The 7,337-nt window shown below is 38.0% G+C and overlaps 1 long non-coding RNA gene across 1 annotated transcript in view; it reads left to right on the top strand.

Annotated features, from left to right (window-relative positions):
- The first annotated feature begins 460 nt into the window (after positions 1–460).
- LOC132160049 (uncharacterized) overlaps positions 461–7,337 on the top strand; it is a 28,060-nt gene continuing 21,183 nt past the window's right edge. The window contains exon 1 of the long non-coding RNA XR_009437942.1: positions 461–641. This is a non-coding gene — a long non-coding RNA (uncharacterized LOC132160049). The remainder of the gene's footprint in view (positions 642–7,337) is intronic.

The following is a 7,337-nucleotide window of genomic DNA, read 5'->3' as shown; positions in this document are numbered from 1 at the left end:
TGTGCATGTGAATGCATACCAAAATGTGATTTGTAAAATGACCTGGTCACAATGTCACTCAATGACACTCGTAATTCCCTCGTTTGCCGCAAGAGGGCGCACACATTCGGTTTCCGTCTATTTCAGCAAGCAATATTAATATCAACAAACTTATTAAACATTCATCACAGATGTGATGCTGAACAAACAGGAAAACACAAAGATATGTTGTTTAAATTGAGTACAAATAACAGACCTTCTCTTTTTTTCTATCACACAAGTTTGAAGGCTGTAACTTAAGTTTTTAGGATTGTTTTTGAAGAGCCAATTGGCTAAGAATGGCAATTACTGTATGTGAAATTCTTGTTTAGTAATAAATCCTGCTCAGGATGACTGGATGTGAGTAGCCTACAAAGTACCGGTTCTCCTTTCTGGTCCACTGGTTTTACCACTTTTGGGGTTGCCTACGTATTGCCAAAAGGCTCCCGAAAACAGCTGACAACACATTTTCAGCCTGTTTTGTTCACACTTCACGATTTACTGCAAAGGTGGTTAGATTTCTGTGTCCTATGCCGTTCCTGAACTTACGTGTTTCAGAAAGAGAGCAGAGTGTTCTGGGAATTCCTGGCTATCGTGTGTCTCTGGGATCTCAATTGATGCCGGTAAGTGACCCGTTAGCGTCACGCTCCACAGTCAAACGTGCGGCTCGTACGAAAACATACTGGCCTCTGTCAGTGTGAGGGATTTGTGTTGGCACACATTTTGACGGCTTATGAGAGGGCAGAGGATTTCCTGTAAGCATGGTGGTTCTTTTTGGAGGTCTTTTTAATGATTCTTACTTGGATCAGGGTCACAAGACTGTTATTTTGACTGGTTATATGACTGAACTTTTTAGATATTAGTAACATCTGAGCAGTTGTTTACAACTAATCATGTTTTTAACATTATAAAACGGATAGTTCCGGTCCTTGATTCTGATTGGCTGAGCCGCGTTCGAAGCTGTTGTAAATTGCACTACAAACATACGCCTTTGTTTACTGTTGTTTGTTGTTCGGCAACCACTTTGTTTGAAACTCAACTGTTTCTGAGGTTCTACATTGTTTGTTGGAAGAATACTGTTTTTATTTATATCATTGCACTTTATTTGTTCTGTTTTATTCCGTGAAACCTTACTGCGTATATAGAATAACCATTTTATAAAACCAATAAGCCCTGTGAAGCTGTGGTTTACAGCGGATTTATAACAGCTAAGGGGGTTTTGCAGTGAAAAACCTGTGGTTACAGTAAATTTATAACAGCTAACGCCTCTTAGCTGTTATAAATTCAGTGTAAACCACGGGTTCTTGGGGCTTATTGCTTTATTTAAAGCTTATATGTTATCTGAAAGTTAAGTGTGCAATAGACACTTTTTCTGTTAGTAAACATTAGGGCCTTTCGCAACACATCCACAAATAAATGTGCAGTACTAAAGTACTGGGACAATTTTGCGAGAACTATTTCCCAGTACCATTTAAAGGCCTGTGTAAATGGCAGTGCTACATTTGCTTCAAGTGCTGCACTTCAGCTTCTGTATATTTATTGCTGTTCATCTTACTTGTGAAATAAGTTGACACAATGTTTACAGTAGGTTACACGGCACTTTAAATCATGGTGGGTGAGGGTGTTTTCGAACTCGTCTGGCCAATCAATATCTACTTATGTCACGGTTAGTACCAGTTGTGCTGGTTAGATCCTGCCCTGGAGTAGGAGCTAATTTGGTTCTCGAAAAAGGCAGTCCGGTACTAAAACACCCAAAAGTGGGTAGTTCCAGAATTAGTTTCTTGAAAAGTTTTCTGCGGCGCAAAAGGCCCTGTTGTGACGTTTTACTGTGGGCAGAGCTTAGGTGGTGGCAGAAAGATTCCCCTGACTGCTTCATTAACACTAGCAATGAAGTCTGTTAGCTTGTTTTTTTTAACAATAACTGGAGAAATTTGACATTGCATGATGATACAAAATTATTTTCAGTGAAACCAATGCCTTAAATGCACGTCATTGGCTGAGTCAGTGTTGCTATGCTAGACTGGTAGGCTCAACAAAATAGACCACTTTTAGAGGGGAAATCAGCCTACAGATGGTTTACATATTAAACTGAGATTAAACTGAGAAAATACTAAGAGGCAATATTCTAACAATAAACCCAAATGAACCACAATACTAAAAATTAGCTACATTTTTTTATGTGATGTATTATGTAATTTTAAAATCTTCACAGATGATCAGAAGATTGCAGATTATTTAAATTTTTCATTTCCAGTGCTGTTACATAATGATATGCATGTTCCTTATTAAAGTCCTTATGGCCTCTGTATCTTCATGCAAATTCAATTATTATTGAATTATTGATGGAAACATCTGTTTTAGGCCTGTTTTGTTCAGAGATGCTTTCAGTCTTTAATCCATCTTTTTGTCAAAATGCAAAATGCATTCGCACTCTCTCAACTTGTCAAAAATACAACAGTTTGTTTCAGCCCATCATAGCAACAGAGGGGATGAGAGGTTAGTGAAGCTTGGTTTATTTTATGGCTGTAATTGTAAGTCATTATTCACTTTCAAATCAGCTCATTTATATGCTTCATGAATCAGCGGATTTAATCGAAGTTCAGATTCTTGTTTTGGCAACCTCATGTACATGAACTACCTTTACCTGGGTAAATAATGTCAAGTTTGTCTGCTGCTGTTCACGTGTGAAGCATAAACAGGTGTTGATAATGCAAAGCCTCTTCATAACTGAGTCACTCAGTCATCTTCGCCAAATATCCCAATGTTTGTTTTGATTGCTCAGCAGGGGGGTTCAGTTCTGGGCTCAGAACCAGATCGTAAGATTTAGGGTTTTCAGGAATGTCCGGATCTATATGTTTGTGTGCATGTATGCGTTTGTGGTTTTGGCTGTTGTTCAGCATGTTGTTGCTGAGATTTGTGGCCCACCAAGCTTGTGAATCAGTCGGAAGGTATGGGAAGACACTCTCCTGCTGTGTTCCATGTTGGCATTTATTCAGGTTCTCCACCTTTGTTGTCTTTCTTTTCCTAGCTGTTCTTCTCCTTTTCCATCAGATAAATTATCCAATAAGCAGTGTATGTTAACCGCAAGTTTGACAATCCATGATTCAGTGCACTTTTTCCCATGCCACAATTCATGACAGGCCAGGAATGGCCAAATGCTGTTTGACATCAGCCTGCATAGAGTTCGATGAAGCAGACCACATCTCCTCAATGTTCCTCATCGTTTTTAGACGTTCCTACTTGACTGTAGTATCAGGACAATATATATTATATATACAGAATCCAAGATAAAAAGAAGAAAAAGTGTCCATTTGTTTTCGTGATGGTTCATATTTCTTACAGCATGTTCATCAAAAATATATATTCAAATGTACCGTTTTATGCACTTTTGCATAAATGAACATATCCAAATGCTAAAACGAGTAGCATTGTGGTTGACCTGGGATACTTTCTGCACCCTCTTTGGTACTTACCTAAAGTTCTGGACCTGAGATTGTAGTACAAGTGAAAACTAAGTAAAGGTCTCAACTGTGGCTAACAGTTGATATTAGAGTAATTTAAGCAGGCAAAGTGTGCTTACCTCACTGTAAAAGCGGCCTACCTCAGGCTGTCAGCCCAACTGCTTCCCACTTCCTGATCTGTCAGTACTTTCCTCTACATTCAACCAACTACTAACCTCTTGCTAAAATTAGAATAAGAGTGGTAATAGAGCAAAGGAAAACATTTACCAAGGAATTTGGTTTGACCCAGACATTTAGTACTCTGTAGCACACAGTTTTGTTAAAGGTTGATGGCACGTGGAGGGAAGATGACCTCACGTGTGCTCAAGGAGACAAAACGTGTGTGCCCAAGTGAGACCACCATACCTCTGTCTGGAGAGGGAGGGATTTGAACTGATAAGATATTCATGAAAGTTTGATTTGGACTGCGTTGTCGGCCAGGAGCAAATCTTCAGCTGCCATTGAGATGAATGGCAATGCTAATGCTAATGTTTATGGACACCTTTATTAGACAAGAATGCATTTTTAGACTGGTTTTTACTTTTTTTGGAAAAGCTAATTGGTTGAGTAAGAACTTGGTTGAACTTACTTGGTGGAGAAAGCAGAACATTAGAATCTTATGTAACCAAAACATCACTTACGCAGTGTTTGATGCTCTCCTTTTTGCATGCGCTGAAATAAGACCACCCGGGCTTACTCTGGTTTTACCAGCTGTTCTGCGCATAATCATAAAATGTTAAAAATAATAAACATGATGAAGTGTTGGATATGTTATTATTGGATGCTGTTGCCAAGCACATGCTGATTCCCAATTGGCCACGGTCTGATTGACATGTCCTTCTGCTTCGTCCCAGATAGTGATACATTTGGTCTGTTTGGAGCTTCTGTCCCAACGGACCTCCACTCATAGCATGGGCTGATGAATGGCATGTCACGGATAGACGTTAGGGAATTGAGAAAGTGAAAGATAGAGACAGAAACTGCTCGGATCTCTCAGCCTAGCGAGGAGTGATATTAACCATATGACTCTGGAGTCCTGGAGTCTGAATACTAATACTAATTCCCCAAAAGCTATGATAATTGGGTCTTCTTAGTTGATGAGTTCCACGAAACAGGACAATGAGAGCTTAATCTGGAACTGAAAATTCGTTGACCTCCCATGAGCTTTCTAGTTTGACGCATTAGCCATTTGCTGTATTTTTACCATCTGTATTCCAAGTGAACAGTATAATGTAACAATATTACCGACAATACTTTTTTCTTCGGTTCTAAAAGTTATTTTGAGTGTTGTGATGTGTCTTTGGCATGAATTCATGTGAAAAAAACATGCATGTTTTGGGCTTTACAGATTCTGTTATTGACTGTTATAGATGTTGCCACATTCATGCTCAACAACAGACTTTTCTGTGATTGGTTACAATGCTTTTTCTGTGCAAAAATCACGAGTTGTTATTCAGTCTCCAACTCATGACAAAAAACGTGACCAGATATTTTTGCAAAACATTAACATTTTACTGCATTCCACTGCATTGGTGATGCCACTGTAAAGCATGTTTTATTTTTTCCAAAGATGTTCTATTTATATTTATTACAGTTGAAAGGATATATCACCACAAAATGAAAATTGTCATCATGTGTTCTGTTGAACACAAAAAGAGAGATATTTTGAAAAATGTTGGCAACCAAACAGTTGACTTCCATGAAAAAAAAGAAAGAAAAAAGATTAAAAAAGAAAAAGAAAGTCAGTGGCTATACCATCAGCTGTTTGGTTACCAAAATTCTTCAAAATATCATCTTATCTTCTATTGTTCTTGAGGTTGAGTAAATCTAACTGTCTTCATATTAAAGATGCTGTATTTAAGTTTTTGACTCTACTAAAGCATAACAATACCATAATATATTTAAGAACCATGCTAAGTTAACAAACTTGTTTATCTGAAAAACAATGCTACAGTCAATTATTCTTCTTTGAAAATGTGTGTTCCGGGCCAGAATGCCTATCTTTGTTTTGATTTGTGAAACCCGCCCACTGCCAGTTTAGCCAAATGTATTTCGGCACCACGTGTTGCCAGTTGGCGGAAAACACTATGTATTTCATTTAATCATCAAGTGCACTCATTCCTGTTGGTGTCATCAATTGTCCAACCTGTGTGTGCATCAAGTCTGAGGAGGAGGGGCCAGGTGAAAAAAACCCTTTTCGATATTTTTGAATTTTGACTGCAATACCTAGTTCACCACCACTTTGTGTCAATCCTACATACAGCACCTTTAAAGTTTTTGTTTAAATCCAGATTTAGAATATTTAGAATAATGGTACTGGGATTCAAAACCATGTTTTTGATTTTGCGAGTAAAACGGTAGATCCACAACACAGTGATTATTTAACATTCAGATGAAAATTAAAGTTGAACTAGTTTTAGCACCACTCGGTGGATTTTAAAACATGCTGCATTAAACGTTTCACAAAATGCTTGTATAGGCACGTTTTTCCATAGGACTAGATAGTCAATATTACACAAAAATAGCCACAATAATCGAGTTATCTTGGATTTTGAGCTACACAGGATGTAACAAAATCAAGGGTATTGAAAAATGATGGATACCCCAAGATGTGCATGTGTGAATAAGAAGAATGCATGCAAACCTTTCCTTGTTTTTTTTGGCACATTCTCACTGGTAAGGTTCTTCTTGTTGTAAGATGGATGACTGCTCAACTAATTTGCATTAGCAGGATAAATAACCAAAAATGTTCATTCTCACAGTCTGCTGACCTTTGATTCAAATCCACACACAGAGACATCTCCATCTCTGGCTGTAAAATGAGTGACTCTCCTCCGGTCCCGCTTTAAGGATCAGTGAACTTCAACAAGGTCTGCTTAAGAAAAGCATAATTTCATGGTTTACAGTACCATATAAGGCCAAAGAAGTGGAAATGTGTGACAGTTGTATTTCGGATAGGACTGCTGTCTGTTTTCATATATTAGCCTTCTCTAAGCCCTTTGGAGCGCTTTCATTGTGTATCGTTGAGATGATAGATCATCCCTCACTTTATTTTCATCTCTTGATTTGACATTAAAGCCTTTGGGACTCAGTACGCCATGTGCAGAGCAGTGAAAGACAAGCTCTGGCTTAGTAAAAATGTTACGTCTCTTAAAATATATTCCATTATTCAATGCCTCGTAGAAGCAAGTTGATGCGAAGAGATATATGTGTTGCCACAGATACTCTGTTGCACCTGCTTGAGCTCATCTTTTGTGGTTCAAGCTTAAGTTAATTTTTATGTGCTTGGTTAAGCTATTTTAGACATGAATGTATTATATGGTATGAGGTGAGTGAATACTTGTCTGGTCACTGTGTTGGGTGCCTGACAACGGAAGGGCTATACGGCAGGAGCTTCATCACTGTGATGTGGATTAATGTCCTCGTCTTTGTCTTGTTGAACTATGATGAAGTGCGATCGATAGTTAGAGTGTGCATTTGTGGTTGCTGGTGAAATATATAGTTTGTTTAATGAGGAGTAAGATGCAGTTGCAACAAGAGTTGCCCAAAGGAATATTTTACTGCCAGAGGAGAATTAATTTTAGATGTTTCTCCTTACATTTTATAGGATATGAAAAAATAGACACTTACTGTACAGTAAATGTGGATAGCAGCTCATATCTCTTGGTATTGAAAGAGTTTGATGGGAAATGTTTGAGTTCATTTTGAGATCTCTGAAATTTTGAAACTTCTGAAACTTTTTTCATTTGAACAGTGTTACTAGTCTCTGTCTATCAATATTGCTTTGATATTAAAGGGGTCATATGATGCTTCATCATT

The sequence above is a fragment of the Carassius carassius genome, chromosome 16, assembly GCF_963082965.1.
Source record: "Carassius carassius chromosome 16, fCarCar2.1, whole genome shotgun sequence".
Lineage (NCBI taxonomy): Eukaryota > Metazoa > Chordata > Actinopteri > Cypriniformes > Cyprinidae > Carassius > Carassius carassius.
This window is presented reverse-complemented; position numbering and strand designations above follow the sequence as displayed.